The sequence below is a fragment of the Nomascus leucogenys genome, chromosome 22a (genome assembly GCF_006542625.1).
Source record: "Nomascus leucogenys isolate Asia chromosome 22a, Asia_NLE_v1, whole genome shotgun sequence".
Classification (NCBI taxonomy): domain Eukaryota; kingdom Metazoa; phylum Chordata; class Mammalia; order Primates; family Hylobatidae; genus Nomascus; species Nomascus leucogenys.
The window spans coordinates 86,302,994-86,325,687 of NC_044402.1; the positions used below are offsets into that span (position 1 = coordinate 86,302,994).

The window sequence follows — 22,694 nt, forward strand, 5'->3', positions numbered from 1 at the left end:
AAAATGCTAGGATTACAGGCGTGAGCCACCATACCAGGCAAGATATAATAAAGATATATTCGAAAAAATTAGATGTTTTGAATACGCACTTTAACTTATTTGGAAATAACCTAAAAGTGATGTCAAGATCTAACTAGGCAATACGGTGGCATCCATTCTATGTTTTATTCAAATGCAAACTGGTACTGATTTCTAAGTGACCAAAAGATTATAAAAACACTCTACATAATGTATCACATCCAGTAAATGTTTAATAAATATCTACTTATTTTTCTGTTGTCTTTTCTCCTAAGGCAAAGACAATATATACTCATATATATATAAGTATATATATGTGTGTTGTGTTTTCTATTTTCTCATATTATTAATATTTTATTATACATCTGTTTGCTTTACTGTAATTCATATGTATGTGTTCTGCCACAAAAGATATTCCCTTAAGCACAAAGACAAAATATGGAAATATGAATGTTATTGTTCCTGCTTGCCAAAGCTTATAAAACCAAAATAGCAGACCACCATTCCAATACCTTCTTCTACTACATGCCTCAATAGGCATCCAGTCTATCTATCAATCAATCAATCTAGCTAGCTATCATCTACTTATCTATTTATCTGCACACACATAATTTATGAAGTTCTTAATTTATTTACATATTCCTTTTTCATTCACTCTCCAACTGTTTTCAACTACTTTCCTATTCTTTGTTTTCTTTTAAAACCTTTAATATCTTTTTCTTCTTACTCACTCTCTGCTTATGACCTTGGTTCCTATTTCATTGATTAAAATGCACACACCCACGCACCACCACCACCTGGTCTACTAATCGACTCAGATTTGTTCCTATATAATCTGCCTTTCCTCCTTTTACTATGATTAACCTACTTTGGGTCTTATCTAAGGCCAAACACTCCACATGTGCCCTGTATCTAAGGTTATTATACATTCTCAATTTTTCAAGTATAGTCCTGATTTACAGATGTATTTTGTGCGTATTTATGATAAAAATCTTTCACTAATGTGATTATATATACGAAGTTCAATAACAGAAAATTTCACTGTTAATATTTCTTTTCAGGCTATTTATCAGTATTTGGGTTTTTAATAACTAAAAATGATTTTGTTGTATACAGGAGGGAAATGTCAAGAAATAATCTGCTCTTGGTGTCAAATCCATTAGATACGCCATTATCTCCTTGTAGACAAATCCAGCGATCAATATCCTCTTTTCTTTCTATCAGCATGTTTGGACATAATTGATGTCTTCCTCCTCCTTGCACATTCTTTCCCTCAGAACATCAGTCCCTTAGTATTCTTCCACATCACCAACCACTGCTGTTTAGTCCATTTTTCTGATGCCCTTTCATCAATCTGACCCCTAACTGCTAAAATGTTTATCTCAGATCTTTTCTCTTTCATGTTAATATTTACTCCCAAAGTTATCTCTGGCAGAATCATAACCCTTATTAAGGTATAACTTTTAAAATGTTAAATTTATCACTCTGAATAATTATGAAAATAGACAAACTTCTAGTCAGACTGATCAAGGAAAAAAGGGACCAGACACAAATAGCAATGATATCAATACAAAGAACAGTTGAGAGAACCTTACCACCGATACTTATAGAAATTAAAGGATGATAATTAAATATTATGAAGAAACTATTCCAGTAAATTTTATAATGTAAATGAAATGGACAGATTACTTGAAATATACAAACTATCAAAGGTCTGGGAAACAATGCAATAATTTGTGCTTGCCCCAAGCAGCTCCTCTTGTATTCCAGCGCCAACCATTGAGCAAGGCTCTCTATTCTTTCTTATGAGCCCCTAGTGATAATACTGAAAAGAATTTGCCAAGTGATTATGAACTTTTCCTATGTCTGGAGCCCAAGTCATCCTGAAATACTAACCCCACATAACATTTAAGAATCTGTTAAAATTATAATTTGAGGACTGAATTCTGACCTTTTTTCTTTTTCTCTTGCCCAAATTCCTATATAAGGGGCCTGGGAGTCACAACCTACAAACCATAAAATCTCATTAGACAGATTTTCACTAACCTTATATGATGTGTCTTATTTCCCAGCCTCACTCTCATTTAGTATCACATGACAGCAGACCCTGAAGGAAATAAAAATAATTTCCCCAAAATATATTTTTGACTTAATTTGAAAATGGCTGCCACAGGGCCAACAGATTGAAATGGTCCTGCAAAGTGGTCTTTTGTCAGGGGAATGTACATCTGTAGAGAATCTATATTAATGTAGCCACATCTTTTCTCTTTTAGGCCTTCCCTGGATCTAGGAGAGATTAACTGAGAGCCTGATACCTTCAAAATCTTAAAAGAAACATTTACCATCTATTCTTTCTGAGGGCTGCTACCTATGAAGCCTCATCTACATAACAAGAAACTTGAGCTCCAAAATTCCCTTAACTCAGGCAATCTTTTTTTTTTTTTTTTTTTTGAGACAGGGTCTTGCTCTGTTGCCCAGGCTGGAGTCCAGAAGCATAACCATGGCTAACTGCAGCTTCAACCTCTCAGGCTCAAGTAATCCTCCCACTTCAGCCTCTCAAGTAGTGGCATGTACCACAGGCATGTACCACCATGACTAATTTTTAAAATATTCTGTAGAGATAAGGTCTCCCTATGTTGCCCAGGCTGCTCTGAAACTCCTGGGTTCAAATGGTCCTCCCACACTGGCCTCCCAAAGTGCTGGGATTACAGGCATGAACTACCAGGCCCAGCCTCAGGCATTTCTTTCTACTGATTTTGTCTTTAGACAGTAGCTTAACACTCAACCAACTGTCAACTAAAGAATTCCTAAAACCCACTTACGACTTGTAAGCCCCCACTTTTAGTTGTCCCACCTTTTCAGGCCAAACCAAAGTATACTTTCCATGTATTGATTTATGGTTGTACCTGCAATTCCTATTTCTTTGAAATGTATAAAACCAAATTCTAACACAAACCCCTCAGGCAAACTTTCTAAGGACGTCTTGAGATTGTGTAAGCCAGCCTCAGTCACTCATATTGATTCGTAATAAACCTCTTTAAATATATTTTGACAGAATTTGGTTTTTCCATTATCAAAAGAATTTTTCTCACCTGTCTTTACGACAGTCCAGTCTTTTTCACATGTTCTAACAAAGTTGAAATAATATGTTTGTCTTGTCTTTCTTTGGAGGGGCCTGCCATTCTATGAAACTCAGATTACCTAGTGACATCGGATCTCTGATGGTTTTTAAAAACAAACAACAACAAAAAAACAGAAAAAAACAAAATCTTCATCTCACTCTGTCACTCAGGCTGGAGTGCAGTGGCATGATCACAGCTCACTGCAGCCTCAACCTTCCAGGCTCAAGGGTTTCTCACACATCAGCCTCCTGCGTAGCTGGGACTATAGACACGTGCCACCACACCCAACTATTTTTTGTTTGTTTGTTTTTTGTAGAGATGGGGCTTAATGATGTGATTTTTTACATTGTCTGGATTTTTTTTTTCTCTTTGTTTAGGATGACAATGATGTTCTCTCACAGTTTTCTGTTATTGGAGCTCAGAAACTGATACCCAAAAATAGGGTGTTTTGACATATGGAACTACAGAAGCCTCAAGGTCCTTCTGAAGTTCTCTCACCCTAGTCTTTCCCAAAGCACAGAATAAAGTTGTTCTCTGAAGTTCTTTTATCTGCCTGAAATACAGACTCACCAAGAAAAACAACTATTTTTTTCTTCCCCTTTCTATTATCTCATTATCTTTTGCAGAAAAGAAGACCAAGAATGTAACTACACCTTAACAGATCCTTTCTCAAGATAATGCCTGTCTCTCATATTCATTCAAATTCCCAAAGAATTACTTACCAATTAATCTCTGCTTCCCAATTCATTCATTCTTCCTAGTAATCACTTATTGCCCCCCAACAGAATTCCTCTTCTTCCCCTTTCCATAACCTGTTAGCCAGGATGGTATATAAGCTTCTGAACTCCTTTGTGGAGGTAAGTAACCATTCTGTGATTCTTCCCCTGTAAACACATTAAATAAATTAACATGCCTTTTCTCCTATTAATCAATCTGCCTCACACCAGTAATTTTCAAACCTCCAGGGAACCAAGGGCCTTGGTTCCTATGCTATATTTAAGCACAAGTCAAAATCCTTCCAGAGACTTTTAAAAATTATATAAATTTTATAAATGCTTGAATTGCTTAACATTTACATTTGCTCTTGTTTTAAAATTTGATTCTTTTTTCTGAAAGAATTTTCAAATAAAAACAGAAATACAGATTTGGTAGTCTCAAGTCATTTCACTCTCTTGCATAAAACCTTTCAAAATACAAACTTCTCAACATACGTGTTGTCCCTGCACTGCCTATTGCTCTGTTGTTTCCCTCAAGACTCAGTAGATGCTGTTTCCTATACCTAAGTTCCTCCCTTGCATTCACACCAGCTAATTTTTTTAATTGTTTTTTTTTCCTTTTCAAGTTTCAGATTGCAGTGGTACATGTGCAGGATTGTTTCAGAGGTATATTGCATGATGCTAAGTTTTGGAGTACAATCAAACCCATCACCCAGGAAGTGAGCATAGTACCCAATAGGTAGTTTTCCAACCCTTCATCCCCCCTCCCTCGTGCCCACTTCTTGTATTCCCCAGTATCCATGTTCCACATGTTCATATGTACTCAATGTTTAGCTCCCACTTGTAAGTAAAAGCATGCCATATCCGATTTTCTGTTTCTGTGTTAGTTCACTTAGCATAAAGGCCTCCAGCTGCATCCATGTTGCTGCAAAGGACGTGATTTTATCCTTTTTTTGTGGTTGCATAGTATTCCATGGTGTATATGTACCACATTTTCTTTACCCAGTCCACCACTGGTGGACACCTGGGTTGATTCTGTGTCTTTGCTATTGTGAATAGTACTGAAATCAACACATGGGTACCTGTGTATTTTTGGTAAAATGATTTATTTTCCTTTTGGTATACACCCAGTAATGGGATTGCTGGGTTAAATAGTAGTTAAACTCTTAGTTCTTTGAGAACTCCAAACTGCTCTCCATGGTGGCAGAACTAATTTACTTTCTTACCAACCGTGTAGAAGCATTCTATTTTCTCTGCAGCTCTGCCAACATCTGTTATTTTTGACTTTCTAACTACAGCCATTCTGACTCATATGAGATGGTATCTCATTGCGGTTTTGATCTGCATTTCTCTGAGGATTAGTGATGATGAGCGTTTTTTTCATATGTTTGTTGACTACTTGTATGTCTTCTTGTGAGAAGTATCTATTCATGTCCTTTGCCCACATTTTAATAGGGTCATTTGTTTTTTGTTGTTGATTTGTTTAAGTTTCTTATAGATTCTGGATATTAGGTCTTTGATAGATGCATAGTTTGCAAGTATATCTCTGATTAATTCTAATTATTTTAGGGTGCTTTCTCTGGCTATACCATCAAAATGATCACCCTACTCCCATTTTTGCTACTCATTCACCAAACATCTCCACTCTTGCATAAAAGGACCTATATAATTTTCTTCTCCCTGGAATTTCTTTTATTGTCTACAGAAAGTCAACTGATGATAGATTTATTTAAGAAAGTCTTTATTTTACCTTTCCTTCTGAACAATAATTTCACTGGACATGGAATCCTAGATAGGCATAATATTTTCTTTCAACACTTTATTTCACTTTCTTCATGTTTTCATGGTTTCTGATGAGAAATCTGCTGTAATTCCTACCCTTATTCATCTGTACATAAGATCTATTCAAAAATTTTTAATTTTTAATTTTTGTGGATACATAGTATGCATATATATATATATGTACATATGTTTATGGGGTATTTTGATACAGGCATAAAATGTGTAATAATCACATCAGGGTAAATGAGGTATCTATTACCTCGAGTATTTATCCTTTGTGTTACAAACAGTACTCTCTGACTTCTTTGAAAAGTTTGTCTTGTGTTTTCTGTATTATGAATATGCTATACCTAGGTGCAGAATTTCTGGTATTTATTCTGCTTAATTTACTCTGAGCTTCATGGAACTGTGCTTTGGTGTCTGTCATAAATTTTGGGAAATTCTCAGCCATTATTATTTCAAAATTTCTTCTCTGTTGTCTCATTCTCCTTTTTATATGTTATACCTTTTGTCATTTTCCACAGTTCTAAGACATTCTGGCTTGTGTTTGTTTTCATTCTTTTTTTTTCTCTTTACTTTTCAGTTCGGGAAGTTTCTGTTGACCTATTCTTAAGCTCACTGACTCCTCATTCATGTTTAGTCTAATAATGAGTCCATTAAAGGCATTTTTAAATTTCTGCTACACTGTTTTTGAGTTCCAGTATTTTCTTTTTCTTTTCTTACAGTTTTCACTTCTCCACATAAAATAATAATTGTTCTTCAATGTTTTCTACTTTTCCCATTTGAGCCTTTAACATATTAATTATAGTTATTTTAAAGTCCATGTCTACTAATTCCAACATCTGCATCATAGCTAAACTAAGTTCTTATGTTTGCTTTATATTTTCAGATAACATTTTTTCTTGCCTTTAATATGCCTTGTAAATTTTTTGTTGAAGTCAGTCATGATATATTTGAGCAATATGAAGTATAGTAACTAAATGTTTAGTATGAGGTTTTCTGTTAATCTGGGACTTTGGCTTTGTTTAATGTGTTTGCTGTGGTTATAATTTCAACTTCCTCTACTGTCGTTGTTTTTGTTTTCTTCCTTGGCTTTGGGCTTCCCTATGTGTTTCTCTGAAACAGCCTGTCTTGCAGCTTTTTCAGCTGAAATCCAATGTTGTAATACTGGAGCTCCATTGGTATGGTAGCAAGGTATGTGGGAAGAGATGTATTCTATAACCTTATAAATCACTTTCGGCTTTTTAGTGGGTCTTTAAATCTAGTCTGTGACCCCCCTCAAATGTTTGTTACTTCCTCTACTTTTTGGCAATGGGAAGGCTAGAAGGGGCTGAGTGGGAGAAATGCGCTGTGAGATAACAATCTGGTAAGGTCCTCTCCCCTGGAGAGTAGGTATTTGCTATGGACAATGCTCCAGGCACATTTCTCAATTGTTAATCTTCCCCAACCTCTATAAGAGTTAAGATGAGATCTAGGACTTCATGTCTAAAACACCAAAAGCAATGGCAACAAAAGCCAAAATTGACAAATGGGATCTAATTAAACTAAAGAGCTTCTGCACAGCAAAAGAAACTACCATCAGAGTGAACAGGCAACCTACAGAATGGGAGAAAATTTTTGCAACCTACTCATCTGACAAAGGGCTAATATCCAGAATCTACAATGAACTCAAACAAATTTACAAGAAAAAAACAAACAACCCCATCAAAAAGTGGGCGAAGGACATGAACAGACACTTCTCAAAAGAAGACACTTATGCAGCCAAAAAACACACGAAAAAATGCTCATCATCACTGGCCATCAGAGAAATGCAAATCAAAACCACAAAGAGATACCATCTCACACCAGTTAGAATGGCGATCATTTAAAAAGTCAGGAAACAACAGATGCTGGAGAGGATGTGGAGAAATAGGAACACTTTTACACTGTTGGTGGGACTGTGAACTAGTTCAACCATTGTGGAAGTCAGTGTGGTGATTCCTCAGGGATCTAGAACTAGAAATACCATTTGACCCAGCCATCCCATTACTGGGTATATACCCAAAGGACTAAAAATCATGCTGCTATAAAGACACATGCACACGTATGTTTATTGCGGCACTATTCACAATAGCAAAGACTTGGAACCAACCCAAATGTCCAACAACAATAGACTGGATTAAGACAATGTGGCACATATACACCATGGAATACTATGCAGCCATAAAAAATGATGAGTTCATGCCCTTTGTAGGGACATGGATGAAACTGGAAAACATCATTCTCAGTAAACTATCGCAAGGACAAAAAACCAAACACCACATGTTCTCACTCATAGGTGGGAATTGAACAATGAGAACTCATGGACACAGGAAGGGGAACATCACACTCCGGGGACTGTTGTGGGGTTGGGGGACGGGGGAGGGACAGCATTAGGAGATATACCTAATGCTAAATGACTAGTTAATGGGTGCAGCAAACCAACACGGCACATCGATACATATGTAACAAACCTGCACATTGTGCACATGTACCCTAAAACCTAAAGTATAATAATAATAAAAAAAAAAACACACACACACAAAAAAGATGAGATCTTTCCTGGCTCTTCAGTGTAAAAATCTAGTGCAGTAGGAGAAGTCACACAAAAGTATGGCCCACCCTGGAGACTATGGCTTCCAGGAGATTCTCATTCTCACAGTAATCCACACTAAGCATCCAGAAGTTTGTCAAAATTACTTGTGTTCCTACAAGTTTATGGCTCCAGCAGCTTCTCCCCCAAGTAAGGAGATTTCAGCTGTGACTCACTAGATTTGTCCAAGTCTCCAGATTATGGGGTGGCAGTTTGCCATGAATTTCAGTTCTCTCATAGGCCTTAGAAAAGCATTGGTATTCCGTTTGTTTAGCTTGTTTCTTGTCGCAAGGATAAAAGTGACAACTTCCAAACTTTTTACGTTAGAGCTGAAACCAGAAGTCCTTATTATTTGTACATTCGTCGTTTCTATATTTTCCCCTCTCCAAATTATAAATTTCATGGCCACAAATACTATTTGTCTTCAAATTGAACCTAAGTAGTAGCACAATTTCTGGAATATGGTAGACAATTAATATTTTTGAATTAATAAAAATTTACTATTGCATTTTTAAAAAGCATTTCAGGAAGATAGTATATTCTCTATTGTTATTATAACTTTGTAAAAAAATAAATATTTGGTCAAAATTACATTTATTGATTTAAAAAAAACCCTAATTTCTTTCACTGCTGCCACAATGATGATTCTTTTATATGTGTGTGTGCAGTCAACAATCTTGTAATTGGATATTGTAAAGTAAAATTTAAAGCTTTAGAAAAAGGCATTATCTTATAAAAGTAACAATATTTGAAAATCATCAGCTAATATACAAGGAAATTAAAAATTAAATTGTTAATCTGCTACTTCAAAAATCAGAGTAAGCAACTATTATGGAAAAAACCCTCATGTTCTTTAATCATCTCTCATAGGATATTGAATGAAACAATTATAAAGGCTTATTATAATATAAATTATAAGTGGTTTCAAAATGAACCAAAAATGAAAGTTACAGGATTTTCCATATAAATCAAGGTCTTTTTATTTCTGAAGTAAATGGCTGGATCCACTCTAAATTTTAAACTACGTTTAATTCTACTTCATAGAACAATTATCTACTTTTGAGAGACAGTAAACCTCTATTTGTGGAATAAATTTTAAAGTGTATAATCCTAATTTCGTACCTGATGTTCACTTCAGTTGATTGATTTACACAGATATTCTAATATCTCGAAGCTAAATTTTCTGAGTACAGTGAAATAAAATTCTACTCATCATTGGTGCCTTATGATGAACACTGCACTTCTACATTTTGCTTTCAATGTAAAAAAAATCAAAAGATATTAAAGTGTTTACTTTTATGACACAAATACAAAGAAAAATAAAGTACTATAAACTTCAATTACAAAATCAATTTTAAACAGAAAACTCCCTTTTAATAAAGTTAAGTACACATAACTACCTTGACATTTTTAAAATATATGGTTGTGACATTTTATAAGTCATCTCAATAAAGCCTATAGCCCTCGACAATTCTTTCATATCTGTGAAAAGTGCTGCAGGCAAGTATGCTATGTGGGAGTCAAAAATGCCTTAGTAGATATTATAATAGGTTATCTGAATATAATCTCAGTCAGGATGCTGACTCCAGTGTACCATTCTTTAGTACTTCAGTAAGGTACTGCACTAGAGGTATCAGCATAACCTGGGAACTCATTAGAAAAGTAAATGCTCTAGCCCCACTGAAACTTACTGGGTTAAAAATTCTGGTATGTGTTTTAATAAGCAAGCCCTCCATGCCTGTAATCCCAGCACTTTGGAAGGCCAAGGCGGGCAGATTGCCCAAGCCCAGGTGTTTGAGACCAACATGGGCAACAAGGTAAAACCTCAAATCTACAAAAAATACATGGTGACACACATCTGTAGTCCCAGCTACTTGGGAGGCTGAGGTGGGAGGATCTCTTGAGCCTCACTGGGGCTGAGGCTGCAAGGAGCTGTGCTCAGGCCTCAGCACTTCCAGGCTGGGTGACAGAGTGAATAAATAAAATAAAATAAAAATAAGCAATTCCTCCATTTGTCTCTGAAAAATGCTAATCTGTGAGAACCACTACTCTAGACATCTGGCTTGCCCCATTAGCTGATTATCTCATCTAAAAGGATGAGAATCCTCTAACTTCAAAGCCAGCAACAGCAGGCTCCATCTTCTCATGCTTTAAGTCTGCCCTATTCTCTCTCTCCCTGTTCTGTCTCTAGACACACCATGGAAAGATTTTTCATTTTGGAGGACTCATGTGATCAGATGAGGCCTACCTAGATAATCCAGAATAATCTCCCCATCTCAAGGTCTTTAACCTTAAGCGTATCTACAAGATATCTTTTGTCATGTGAGGTAACATATTCACAGGTTCTAGGGGTTAGAAGGTAAACATCTTTGGGCACAGAAGGCATTATTCTGCCTAACACAACTCTGAACCCTATAACCCAAGAACTGGGTTAGTTTTTCCAAGAGGATTTTATAAGCATGGGCTTCATAAAGTCAAATTTAGGAAAAACTGAAGTTTCCAATTATGCCTTGGTAACAAGGAATATAGATTTCTATTGAACCTGTGCACATAATTACAAGGCTATGAGAATAAGAAAATGAGGGCTTTCAAAACCTGGAGAAGCCAAGCAGAGAAAATAAGATATTTTATTTCTCTTTACAAAAGCATGGTCTATTAGACTGTTATGAGTTATAGATATCTCAAGAGGAAAAATGTATTCCCTATATGTACAAAAAAGAGAACATTAAAACCCCAGCAATACTCCAAATAAAAACCAAAGTCATCACTCATCAACTCATTCATTTCATGTAATTAATTCTTTTTTGCTCTATTTTGAATTTAGTGGTCTCAGGAACCCATCTCCTTCTCAACTAGAATTCTGGAATTTGTGACTCAGTTTGAACGTAGAGTTTCAAATTTATTTAAGTGATACCATCAGAAGCTGGTACCTAAAAATACCTGACATAGTCCTTTTCCACTGAACTCTGAGATAGTCCTTCTTTGTTTAAGACAAAGTACCATAGCCGGTAGCTGATGGCAATTGCTTTCAGGGAAACAGTGTAAAACAAAAGCTACTGGTAGATTACAAAAGACTTAAAATGGATGTTGTTAACTTATACTTGATAATTTTCAAAAGTTAAAGAACTGGTAAGAGTTCATACGAAGACTAGTGGAACTTAAACAAAATCTGACTGTTCCTATTGCATGCAAAAAGATATTAAAATCAATTCCAAAGTATTTTATTTAAAAAATCTGTATTTTTTTATATATCTACTTTTTTTTTTTTTTTGAGACGGAGTCTCACTCTGTCGCCCAGGCTGGAATGCAGTGGCGCGATCGCGGCTCACTGCAAGCTCTGCCTCCCAGGTTCACGCCATTCTCCTGCCTCAGCCTCCGGAGTAGCTGGGACTACAGGCGCCCGCCACCACGCCCGGCTAATTTTTTTTTGCATTTTTAGTAGAGACGGGGTTTCACCGTGTTAGCCAGGATGGTCTCGATCTCCTAACCTCGTGATCCGCCCGCCTCGGCCTCCCAAAGTGCTGGGATTACAGGAGTGAACCACCGCGCCTGGCTATTTTTTATATATCTATAAAAATAATGATAACTGTATTTTTAAAGAAAAGTATACATTACATCTAATTTATAAAAAATGAACAAAAAATTTTCAGATATAATATTCCCAAGACATAATATGCCATGAACATACCATACATATTGTTAGAATATACCGAGAATATATCAAGGATATCAGTTAACAAGATTCAATAAGTCTAGGGTAAGTCCTAAATATCTGTTTATTAATAAACCTAAACAGGTAAGTGACATAAATTGGAGAATTGCAGAACACTGACCAAGAAGATGCAAAATTCAAATTAAAGAAGTAAAGTAGCATCCACGTTAACATTAAAATAAACAGCTAAAATGACCAATAATATTATACTATTGATGTCTGATATCAGGTAAATACATCCATTGGGAGTCCTATAAATAGAAACATATCCTGGACAGCTAGAGTATTGACAAATCTTTAGGCACTATTCATATAGCACAGTTGCTAAAATATTTATGTTAGTAACATGTTACCCATAGAAATTTAACCTAAAGGATGTTAACCATGTCTTCTGATGTGATATTTCTTCCTATGCAACTCTTCAATAATAACATATCAAATAAACTTAATTATTTTCAGCATCTCCTTTTTGGTAAGATGAAAGCATACATATTTGTGATCTCTGGGGCATCTCAAAGATAGTTTTTGGTGTAAAGTGTATGCTACAAGTTTTATATCATTTTACATTTAGGATTTAATTTCAGAAAAAAAGTGGGATGCAGGAAGAAAGAAAGTCACATGCCTAGGGAGAAAATCATATTAAATGCTTGAAATTTATTTTCTTTCTTTATTTATTTAACATTTAAAGAGAAATGTCGTATCTTTAGATTTATACTCTGTCTTCTGACATATCTTGATTAGAAAAAGTATTAAAAAATGAAATGAAACAAAACACTATAAATGCTCAAAAACCATAAGCACTTTGTGTCCACTTAAAGGCAAATAAGAAAATTAGTTAGGAACCATAAGTTTGATATCCACCTATAACTGAGTCACATGAAGAAAGTAAGATGGCAACCAGGAAACAAACTCTTTAGGGGAATAATCATATGTAGTCCAGGAACAAAAATTATGATGATTATTCAAGTGAAAAAAACAGGCTCAGAAACTGCCTTTTGACCTACAAATTTGTCTGTAGCGCTATGTCCCAGTACTTAACATGGACACTGCACTGTTTTATGGTGGTAACAGATGGGGTTAGTGAGGAGACCAAGTGCACGCCATCTCCTTCTTGACATAGTCAAGGATTCCGAAACATTGAAGCAGAGTTAAAAGCAACATACGTTGAGACCAGTGGGACCTTTTTGGCCCTAATTCCCGATAGATGTGAAGCTGCTGGCAATGCTGTTCAAAAATGAAAGGGTCCAGCCAGATTTGAAAAGTTGGTAATTCATATCACTAAGAAAGATTTTTTTCCCTCTGCAATACCACACTTTGAATTTCAATCAATTAAATTGTGTTTCAATCACACATCATAAAATCAATAACATTTTTAACCATCTACCAACACTAGGCTGGGTACAAACAGTGATGATCAAAATAGATGTGTCTCATGACCCTTATATTTTGGTGTTATCAGAAAGGAATAATAGTTGAGCACACATATTAGGTCCCATAGTGCTTAAAATAAATTTTGGAGGTGAGACTTGAGATTAAATGCTAACTGTTAGTGCATATTCAGTAGGAGTCACAGTTCTTTAAGACAATATCACAGATAGTCTTTATATTTTATTCTTAATGAGAATCGAGAAAGTATTGCTGGCTAAAATGGTAACATGAACAAAGAAAAGAGCAACTGGGTGAAAAAAAATCTTACATTGCTTTATTCTTTAAAAATATTTCACATATCCACATAATGTAATTTCTAGAAGTCGCTGTAATTTAGTTCTTATTTTTCATCTTTTCTATCTAGGATAGGTGAAATATAAAAAGGTAATTGACGTGTTCAAGTTTAGTTAAGCTAAAAACTGCCTGAACTAGGACTAGACCGTACATTTTCTTATTTTTAGCCCAGTGCTTTTATACCATAATGTTGTATAAATTACCACTCAGATACCATTTTCTGAAGCAAACAATCACAGGAGATGCTATATATAGTTTGTATGATAGAAATCAGATCTAGTAATAAGAATACCAATTCATAATTTTTCAAAATACATGCTAAATTAGTTTAGAGAAATGGATGGTTGCTTTTTCCCCCAAATTTTCAACAATATTGTACTTTTACCTCTTTACATTGAACATTTGCTGTAATAAATATTTTGAAATTGTTCAACATATTTAAATTATTATTTTCTATTTTTCTTAAAAAAATAAGAGATGAGGCCTCACTATGTTGCCCAGTCTGGTCTCGAACTCCTGGGCTCAAGTGATCCTCCCGTCTCAGTCTCCAAAGTGCTGGGATTTCAGGCATAGGTCATGATGCCCAGCCTCAAATTATGTAGCTGAAAGCTATATAAGATCTTATCTACATTTTGCTATTAAATAAGCTCTTATTCACTAGGATAATATAAGAAGGAATATATTTAAAGATGAGAAATAATCATAATTATAGAATATAGGAAAATTAGACTGTTATTATATAGATTATCCTACACTGTTTAGTTTCTAATTCCTGTATTTAAGAAAAAAGGAACAGATAATATTACCTAATAAAAAATAAATGTATAAATAGGCAATATTGACACAAATGACAGTGTTATAAAATAAATCGTAGAATTAATCAACTTTCCCTTTTTCATACTTATAGGTATGTACCTTTAAGTATTCATATTTCCATTTATAGACCATCCATATATAATACCAGTACTTGAAAGCAAAAAATATTCACTCTTTTCCTCTACTGAAAGCTGTGCAATGTTTTTATATATACCAGTAGCTAGTGAGCAGATTATGAAAATGAAAGAGAGAGGAGGTGAAAATGAAAGAGAGAGGAGGTGAAAGCAAGAAAGAGAAGAAGGGAGGAAGGGAGGAAGGGAGGAAAGAAGGAAGGAAGGGAAGAAGGGAAGAAGGGAGAGAGGGAAGAAGGGAGGAAGGTGAATGGGCAAGCATCACATTAACTTTAATTGTGAATTGGCCTTATGGCCTTTTAAGTCTGAATTATTTGATACTAAGTTACTAGTGTTCAGGATGTGCAAATGCAGAAAGCAGCAGAAATATAGGGTTACTATTACATAATTGACATTCACAGTCCTATATTACTAAAATCCTTATATAAAGAGAGCCTGTATGTAACTAGTACATGTACAAAGCAAGAAATAGTTGCTAATTTTTGTCCACTTTTATTATCAAGCTAATGGAGTACTTTATTGAAGCATTAACTAACATTTTTACTGCTGTATATTTATACTGTAATCTTAGAGCTTATAATTTATAATGTTTATAGAGTACCTTTTTATCATATGGACAGTCTATTAGTAGATAAACATTTAGAGTTCTATTTTATAGATGAAATGAAGGTTTGGGTGGCTAAATGATTTTCTAAAGGCCGCTCAACTAACAAATGGTAAAGTCCAGACTTAACCATATCTTACGAATTTAAAGGCTGTGCACTTTCCATTGCTAAACAATCCCTCTTGTAATGAGTTTTATTATCTAGTGGTCATAATCAAGGCACATGCTCATTAACAGCCATGTGAATAGAAGTCAGAGCAACCAGATGACCGTTGAATTAGCTCCTTTTCCTTTCATGCTAAAGATAATAACTTGAGCATGCTTAGAAAAGTTTAAACTTTCATCTTATTCTAGATATCAAAACACTACCTACTGGATGAATAGCTCTGTCTCCTCTGTAAAATTTTGCTTCTGATCTCAATTAGAATTCAAATTTCGTGCTATGGTGCATAAGGAGTTTATGTCCCCTTAAAATTCGTGTGTTGAAAGTCTTAGCTCCAAAGTTATATATAAGAAGGTGGAGCCCTTATAAAGTGATTAGGTCATGGGGACATTCGTCTCCCGAAGGGGATTAGTGCCTTTATAAAAGACATCCAAGTGGGACATGGTCCCTCTGCCATGTGAGGAGGCAGTAAAAGAGGGTGATTTATGAGAAAGCAGGCCCTCACCGGATATCAAATCTATTGGTGCCTTTATCTTTGATTTCAAATCTTCCAGAACTGTGAGGAATAATTTTTTTTTTTTTTTTAAATGGAGTCTCGCTCTGTCTCCCAGGCTGGAGTGCAGCGGCAGGATCTTGGCTCACTGCAAGCTCCGCCTCCCAGATTCACGCCATTCTCCTGCCTCAGCCTCTCCAGTAGCTGGGACTACAGGCGCCCGCCATCATACCCGGCTAGTTTTTTGCATTTTTAGTAGAGACAGGGTTTCACCATGTTAGCCAAGATGGTCTCGATCTCCTGACCTCGTGATCTGCCCGCCTTGGCATTCCGAAGTGCTGGGATTACAGGCGTGAGCCACCGCGCCCGGCCTAAATTTTTTTTTTTTTTTAAAGCTACGTAGTCTATAGTATTTTGTTATAGCAACTCAAACAGACTAAAATAGCTAATGAGGAGAAAAAGCACTCACCATTTATTTATCTCATTGAAAATTTCTATTTTTTGCAAAGAGGAAAAACCCAAAGTGGAACGTTCCCTGAAAGGACCTTCAGATTACAATAAGACATGATGTGCCACAGATGCCTGGCAAAGGTCTCTTAGACCCATTTGTTTTCACAAAGTGTGCCTTCTGATCTTAGGTCTATAATACTTTATCACAAATTATGTTCCACTTCTGATAGAATGAGTTTCCTTCCAGGTGTCCTAAATCCCTATTCTTCAAAATGGTTACTTTTTCTCCCAGGGCTAAATACTTAACCTGAATGTAAAATGCTTTGGCACAAATAAATAAAAAATAAGCCTCTTACTGAGGTCCTCAAGTTCTCTTCTGCATGTACCCACTGGGCCATCAATTTCCCAATGATCTAAACCACTTTGTAATTCAAATTGTTATACTTTCTCCCTTCCCCAAGCATTCTCAGGTTATCTAAGTCTCAGAAACTTGTGAATATTTATTAGAGAAATCTTATAGGAGTTAACTAGAGTAATTTCTTCTAGGCCATTCCTTGATGCCTGCCACAAATGTGAGAAAAAATATTTCCAAATTTAAACATTTATTTATCTTTATAGCCAACACTTCAGAAGAAGCCTTGAAAAATTATTGAGATTATATCAGATATAGACATTGGCATCAATTTATGGATCCTTTTTCTTATTAATTCCGTCTTTTTATTGACTGTACAATATGCTAAGTAAGATATTGAGAATATAATGCCGTGAAAAATAAAACATGGCTCATTTATTCATGGATTTTAGAGTCTAGTGTGATTGACAGTCAACCAATTACACAAATAAAAACAACCAAGCATTATAATTGCTATGAAATAATGGTCTAAGAAAAGATTAGCACATAAAACAGGAGAACTCCCCAAAGAATTTTCCTTAAGGATGTGATACTGAGTTGAGCTTTGAAGAGTAAGATTAAAAGAATGATAAAAATGTTTTGGGCAGAGAAAACAATGTAGACAAGGGCCCTCTGACTGAAAAATATGACACATTCAAAAGAATAAAAAGAGTCTGCATGACTGGCACAGAGAAGGAGAATATGATGTATGCTGTGATAAACTTTTGACAGTCCTTCTCAGTTCGGTTTCTCTGTTGCCTATCATATCTGCTTTTTGTAGCTTTTCTTTTCTGTCCTTTTTATTTTCTTTCTTCTTTTTCTACTATCCCAGTTCTTTTCGTCTTTTTATTTTCCCTACAAAATGGTGAATGCTTATAACCCATCATCAGATAATAAGTAAATTTACTAGGATTTCAAGAAATGTACTAACGAGTAAAAACTATATATAAAATAAAGCAGTTTCACAAACCTTTCTTTTGTTTTTGTATTAAGTACTACAACATTTTAACCAACATACATATTTAGGCTATTACAAACTCTTTTAAAATTATGATTCTGAAAATGTAACAAGAATCTTTAATGTAGTAATTTTTCATAGTCCATAATTAGTACTTATGCATTGAGTATAGATTAAATGGATTAGAAGATTAAAATAGCTAGATACTCATGTTTTTACCCCATGCTTCTCACTGAAATCAATTAGGAAGACAGAGAGAGTTAATATGTGAATAAGTGTCACATAGAAAATATTTTGATACCAACCATTGGAAAAGAACAAAACTCGACATATAAATGCATTACAGATCTCATGTACAGGGCAAAATTGTCTAAAAGAAATCGGCATGTCCCTAATCCATTCAAACAACAAAATCTTTTTGAAAATATAAGTTCTAGATGTTCAGGCTTGCTGCAGAAGAAAGTTGAGTGATTCCCAAAGATTTCTCTTTTTATACTGCATTATAGCTAGGAAGGAAGAATAAAGTGGGATATATGCTTCTTAGCTTTTTGATACCTAGTTGTATAAATTAGAAATGTGGATGGAAATGTGATGGACAGGAGAAAAAAAGGTTGAGCAGAAAGCAACTCTGTAGCCACTAACTCAAGTCTGTTGAGCCTAGATAAAAAAATTTCTACTGAGAAAAACTATGAGAGCAATGAAAACTCCTACTTACACACATAAAAATGGGGCATCAAATACCTGGGGGCAAATATGGCACCCAGGGGAAAGGACCCAATAGATGAAGAGAGAAAGTATCTTATAAAGTATAAACCTAATCAAAACTTTCAGATGATTCACACCATTTTCCCCAGCTTTCCCCAACAATCTGTGATATAAAAATCGACAAAATTTTAAAAAGTTGTCAGTGGTATGAGCAACATAGCAGGTTAGAGGTTCGATTTCCTATTCAATATATTGATATGTGCACATAAAACAACAGTTAACAACAATCACACATTCACACACAAAAGAAATACTTCTTTCTCAAGAAAAAAACACACTTGCACCTACTACATGCCTAAAGGAAATCCTAAAATTCTCTCTGCCAGCAGCTACAATAGAGAACTTTGGAATTATTAAGAAGTGGTAATGACAGTGACAGAATAGAATGGGGAAAGACAATGAGGCATTGAATAGTAGATGTCTGAAATCAAAAGGAAACATGGGTTTGAGCCTTGTGTGGCATTTGCACAGCATCTAAGCACATATGAAGGTGTAGAAAGAAGGTATAAAATTAGCCCAGTAACACAAAGGCAACAGATCCCATGAAGTATGAGGAATAAATGTCTTCTAAAAGAGAGAGGGGCCAGCTGTGGTGACTCATGCCTATAATCCCTACACTTTTTGAGAGGCTGCGGTGGGAGGATTGCTTGAGCCCAGAGTTCAAGACCAGCCTGGGCAACATGGCAAAACCACATGTCTACAAAAAATGCAAAATTAATCACGTGTGTTGGCATGCACCTGTAGTCTCAGCTACTCAGGAGCCTGAGGTGGGAGGACCACTTGAGCCCTGGGAGGTTAAGGCTGCAGTGAACAGTGATTGCACCATTGTAGTCCAGCCTGGGTGACAGAGTGTATTAGTCTGCTCTTGCATTGCTATAAAGACATACCCGAGACTGAATAATTTACAAAGAAATGAGGTGTAATTGGCTCATAGTTCCACAAGCTGTGCAGGAAACATGACTGGAGAGACCTAAGGAAGCTTTCAATCATGGCAGAAGGCAAAGGGGGAATGAGCATTTCACATGGCTGAAGCAGGGGGAAGGGAGGGAGTGGGGAGGTGGCACACACTTTTAAACGACAAGATATCATGAGAACTCTATCACTAGAACAGCACCAAAGGGATGGTGGTCCACCATTCATAGAAGATCCACCCCCATTATCCAATCACCTCCTATCAGACCCCACCTCCAACATTGGGGATTACAATTAAACATAAGATTTGGGTGGAGACACCCATATCACAGAGTGATACCCTGTCTCAATAAATAAATAAATAAATAAATAAATAAATAAATAAATAAATAAATAAAGAGAGAGAGAGAGAGAGAGAAAGATCTTACAAGGCAGGGGCCAGGAATTTTGGTGACAGCAGTCAGTGGAGGAACTAGAGAGCACTGGAAGCTCCCTGGAACATAATTGGGTTCAGAAAGTCAAGCTTGGCTGTCTAGATGAACCATATTTAAAGAGAATAGTAGCCTCCACAAAGTTTCTGGGAGAGATTTACTTGCCTTCTCCCCGTATGCAAAAAGAAGCTGGTACAGGAAAATTGAACTTAGAAGCAGATAATACCAGTAAGTAAACTGTTAAGTGAGAAATAGGCAAAATTGTGTTTCTTAGAAAAATAAATCATTCACAAAAATAAAGATAAATTTTTAAAGAACACAGGATATATAGACCTGGTAAATAGCAATATAGGGAACATAAAGGATGGAAATACTAAATTAGTAAACTGAAACAAAAATACAGATTAAAAACTACTGGTAAGAAACTGATAGAAGAGCAGGGAAAAGATAGCCAATATAGGCATACTTGGAGTTTCCAAAGAAAAAGAACAATTGGAGAAAACAAATATTTGGTAATATAATTCAACCAGCATTTCCTGAAGTAATAGAATCTGAAGTTGAAAGAGGACATTTTCTGAAAATTAATCAAGAGTGTTTGAGCCATGGTAAAGATGGCCAACTAGGTACAGTCAGGAAGAACTTCTCCCACTGAGAGACTAGACCATCAAGAAGACTGGAACACTCCACGCAGATCTTTGGAAGGAAGGCATTAAAAGTGGACAGCATTGGGGGACTGAGGGAGGATGCAGACTCTAGGCTAAAGGGGGAAGATTGGAATCCTGAATGGGATTGCAGAGCACCAGTTCCTGGCCCTGATGGGCTACTGGGGAAGAGGTGAGTTAAATAAAAATGAAGTGGCTCATTCTCACCACAGACTTCTGGAATCCTAGCTACAGGAACCACTACAACCCCCATGGACATTTGAGCAGGCAAGGTGTGCTGCTTGAAGACTTGGCAGGGACAGAGAATTAGTGAACAAGCATAAAGGTCTCTAATAAGTATACCAAGTGAAAAACAGAAAGTACCATATTTAACCCTTTTAGGGTTAGTTGTCTCCACATAGTTCCTGGGGGGGAGGGACTTACTTGCTCTTTCCCCTTATGCAAAAAGCTGTTGCAGGAAAATTGAACTTACAAGCGGACAATAAGAGTAAGTAAACTGTTAAGTTAGATACTGGCTAAACTCAGTTTCTAAACTCTCAGAGAAAAAAAGTTAAATATAGAAAAAAGCAAAAGGAATACACAGCATATGGTAGAAAAGTGCAATATAAAGTACAATTGAGATGCTAACAAGAGGGAAAGAGGGAAGGTAGAAAAACAAATACAAGAGCTTATCACTGAGAACTTCTAATTCTAATAAAAGCCTTCGATCTATATATTCTGTAAGCATTGGGAACACCAAACTGGAAGAAAAATGTCAAAAATACCTAAGTCACCATAGTAAAATTGACGAAAGCAAAAAGAAAGAAAAATGCTTTAGATGCATCAATAATAAGAAGATAAAACCAGTTCTGCTAAAATGAGACATATGTGTTCATATATAAATAGCCATGCTATGCAAAATCCCGCTATAAATTTACAGGAATTATGGCTAAATGGAGTTACAGGCACAACACTCAAAAACTTTTTAGTGATCATGATGTGCATCTGTACAAAGAGCAGCACAGTTTTACATGTTACATGATTAAGAAATGCATTACTATAATAAATACCTTGAAAAAGCTGGAAGTTTCTTATAAAGTGGGAAGTCAAAAGAGTTGGAGCTGATAATACAATCATCTGAGTTTTTTTTTAATGTGTCTAATCATCACTACTTTCAGTAACTGCATTATACAGTCATTTTGAGTATAAAATACAAGCAAATCAATTAAAAGAATATGTGTCAAACTTTTTAAGCAATGACTAATTATTATTATTTATCAAGGAAGTAAAAATAAAAACCAGTTTTTACCACTTTATACCCACTAAAATGGTGGAGATAAAAGTGTATCTAGTGTGGCCAAGAAGGTAGAAAAACTATAATTCTCTATATTTCAAGTGATTATGTAAACTGACAAAACTACTTTGGAAAACTGTTATATAGTTTAAAATATATTTATGGTATGATGGAACAATAGCACTAATATGTATTTACCCAAGAGTAATGAATGTATATGCTCACAAAAAGATTTGTAAAATAATATTCATAGCAGTTTTATTCATAATGGTTAAAAACTGGAAACAACACAAGTATACATCAACAGGTGAATGGATGCAAAACTTTTGGCATATGCTTATATTTTAAGTAGCAAATGGTATAAAATACTAATTCATGCAACAACATGGAAAAATCAAAATATATAAATTTATATATTATTAATTTATGTATAAATGTATATATGATAAATTTTTTAAAAGCCAAAGCTAACATTGCTGCAAAAAGAGAAAAAATATTTTATGATTCAATATATATGTAGTTCCAAGATAAGGAAATCTAAGCTATGGTGATAAAAATCAGATCAGTTGTTACTGGACGCCAAGGCATTGAAAGTAAAGTATCAGAAGAAGCTTCCAGCGATTACAGAAGTAATTTTTATCTTAATTTATATTGTGGTTCCAGATATGCATATATTTGTCAAGACTCACCAAATTGTATACTTAAAATCTGCTCTTTTTATGTACACTATACCTCAGTAAAATTGATTTTTAAGATTCTGAATACAACCCAAATGCCCATTAATAAATGAACAGATAAAACATTTGAAGTACAGCCAGGGGCAGTGGCTCATGCCTGTAATCCCAGCACTTTGAGTGGCATGGTGGGCGGATCCCTTGAGGTCAGGAGTTCGAAACTAGCCTGGACAACGTGGCGAAACCTCAACTCTACTGAAAATACAAAAGTTAGCTGAGCGAGGTGGC

General features: G+C 35.4%; 1 long non-coding RNA gene across 3 annotated transcripts in view; it reads right to left on the reverse strand.

The window, feature by feature from the left end:
* LOC115832335 overlaps positions 1-22,694 on the reverse strand; it is a 208,306-nt gene that overhangs the window by 119,947 nt on the left and 65,665 nt on the right. For 2 of the 3 annotated variants that reach the window (XR_004027780.1, XR_004027782.1), the window contains exon 7: positions 3,863-4,024. This is a non-coding gene — a long non-coding RNA (uncharacterized LOC115832335). Of the gene's footprint in view, positions 1-2,060; positions 2,126-3,862; positions 4,025-22,694 lie in introns of those variants that run through there. The other variant, XR_004027781.1, reaches the window with a different exon arrangement.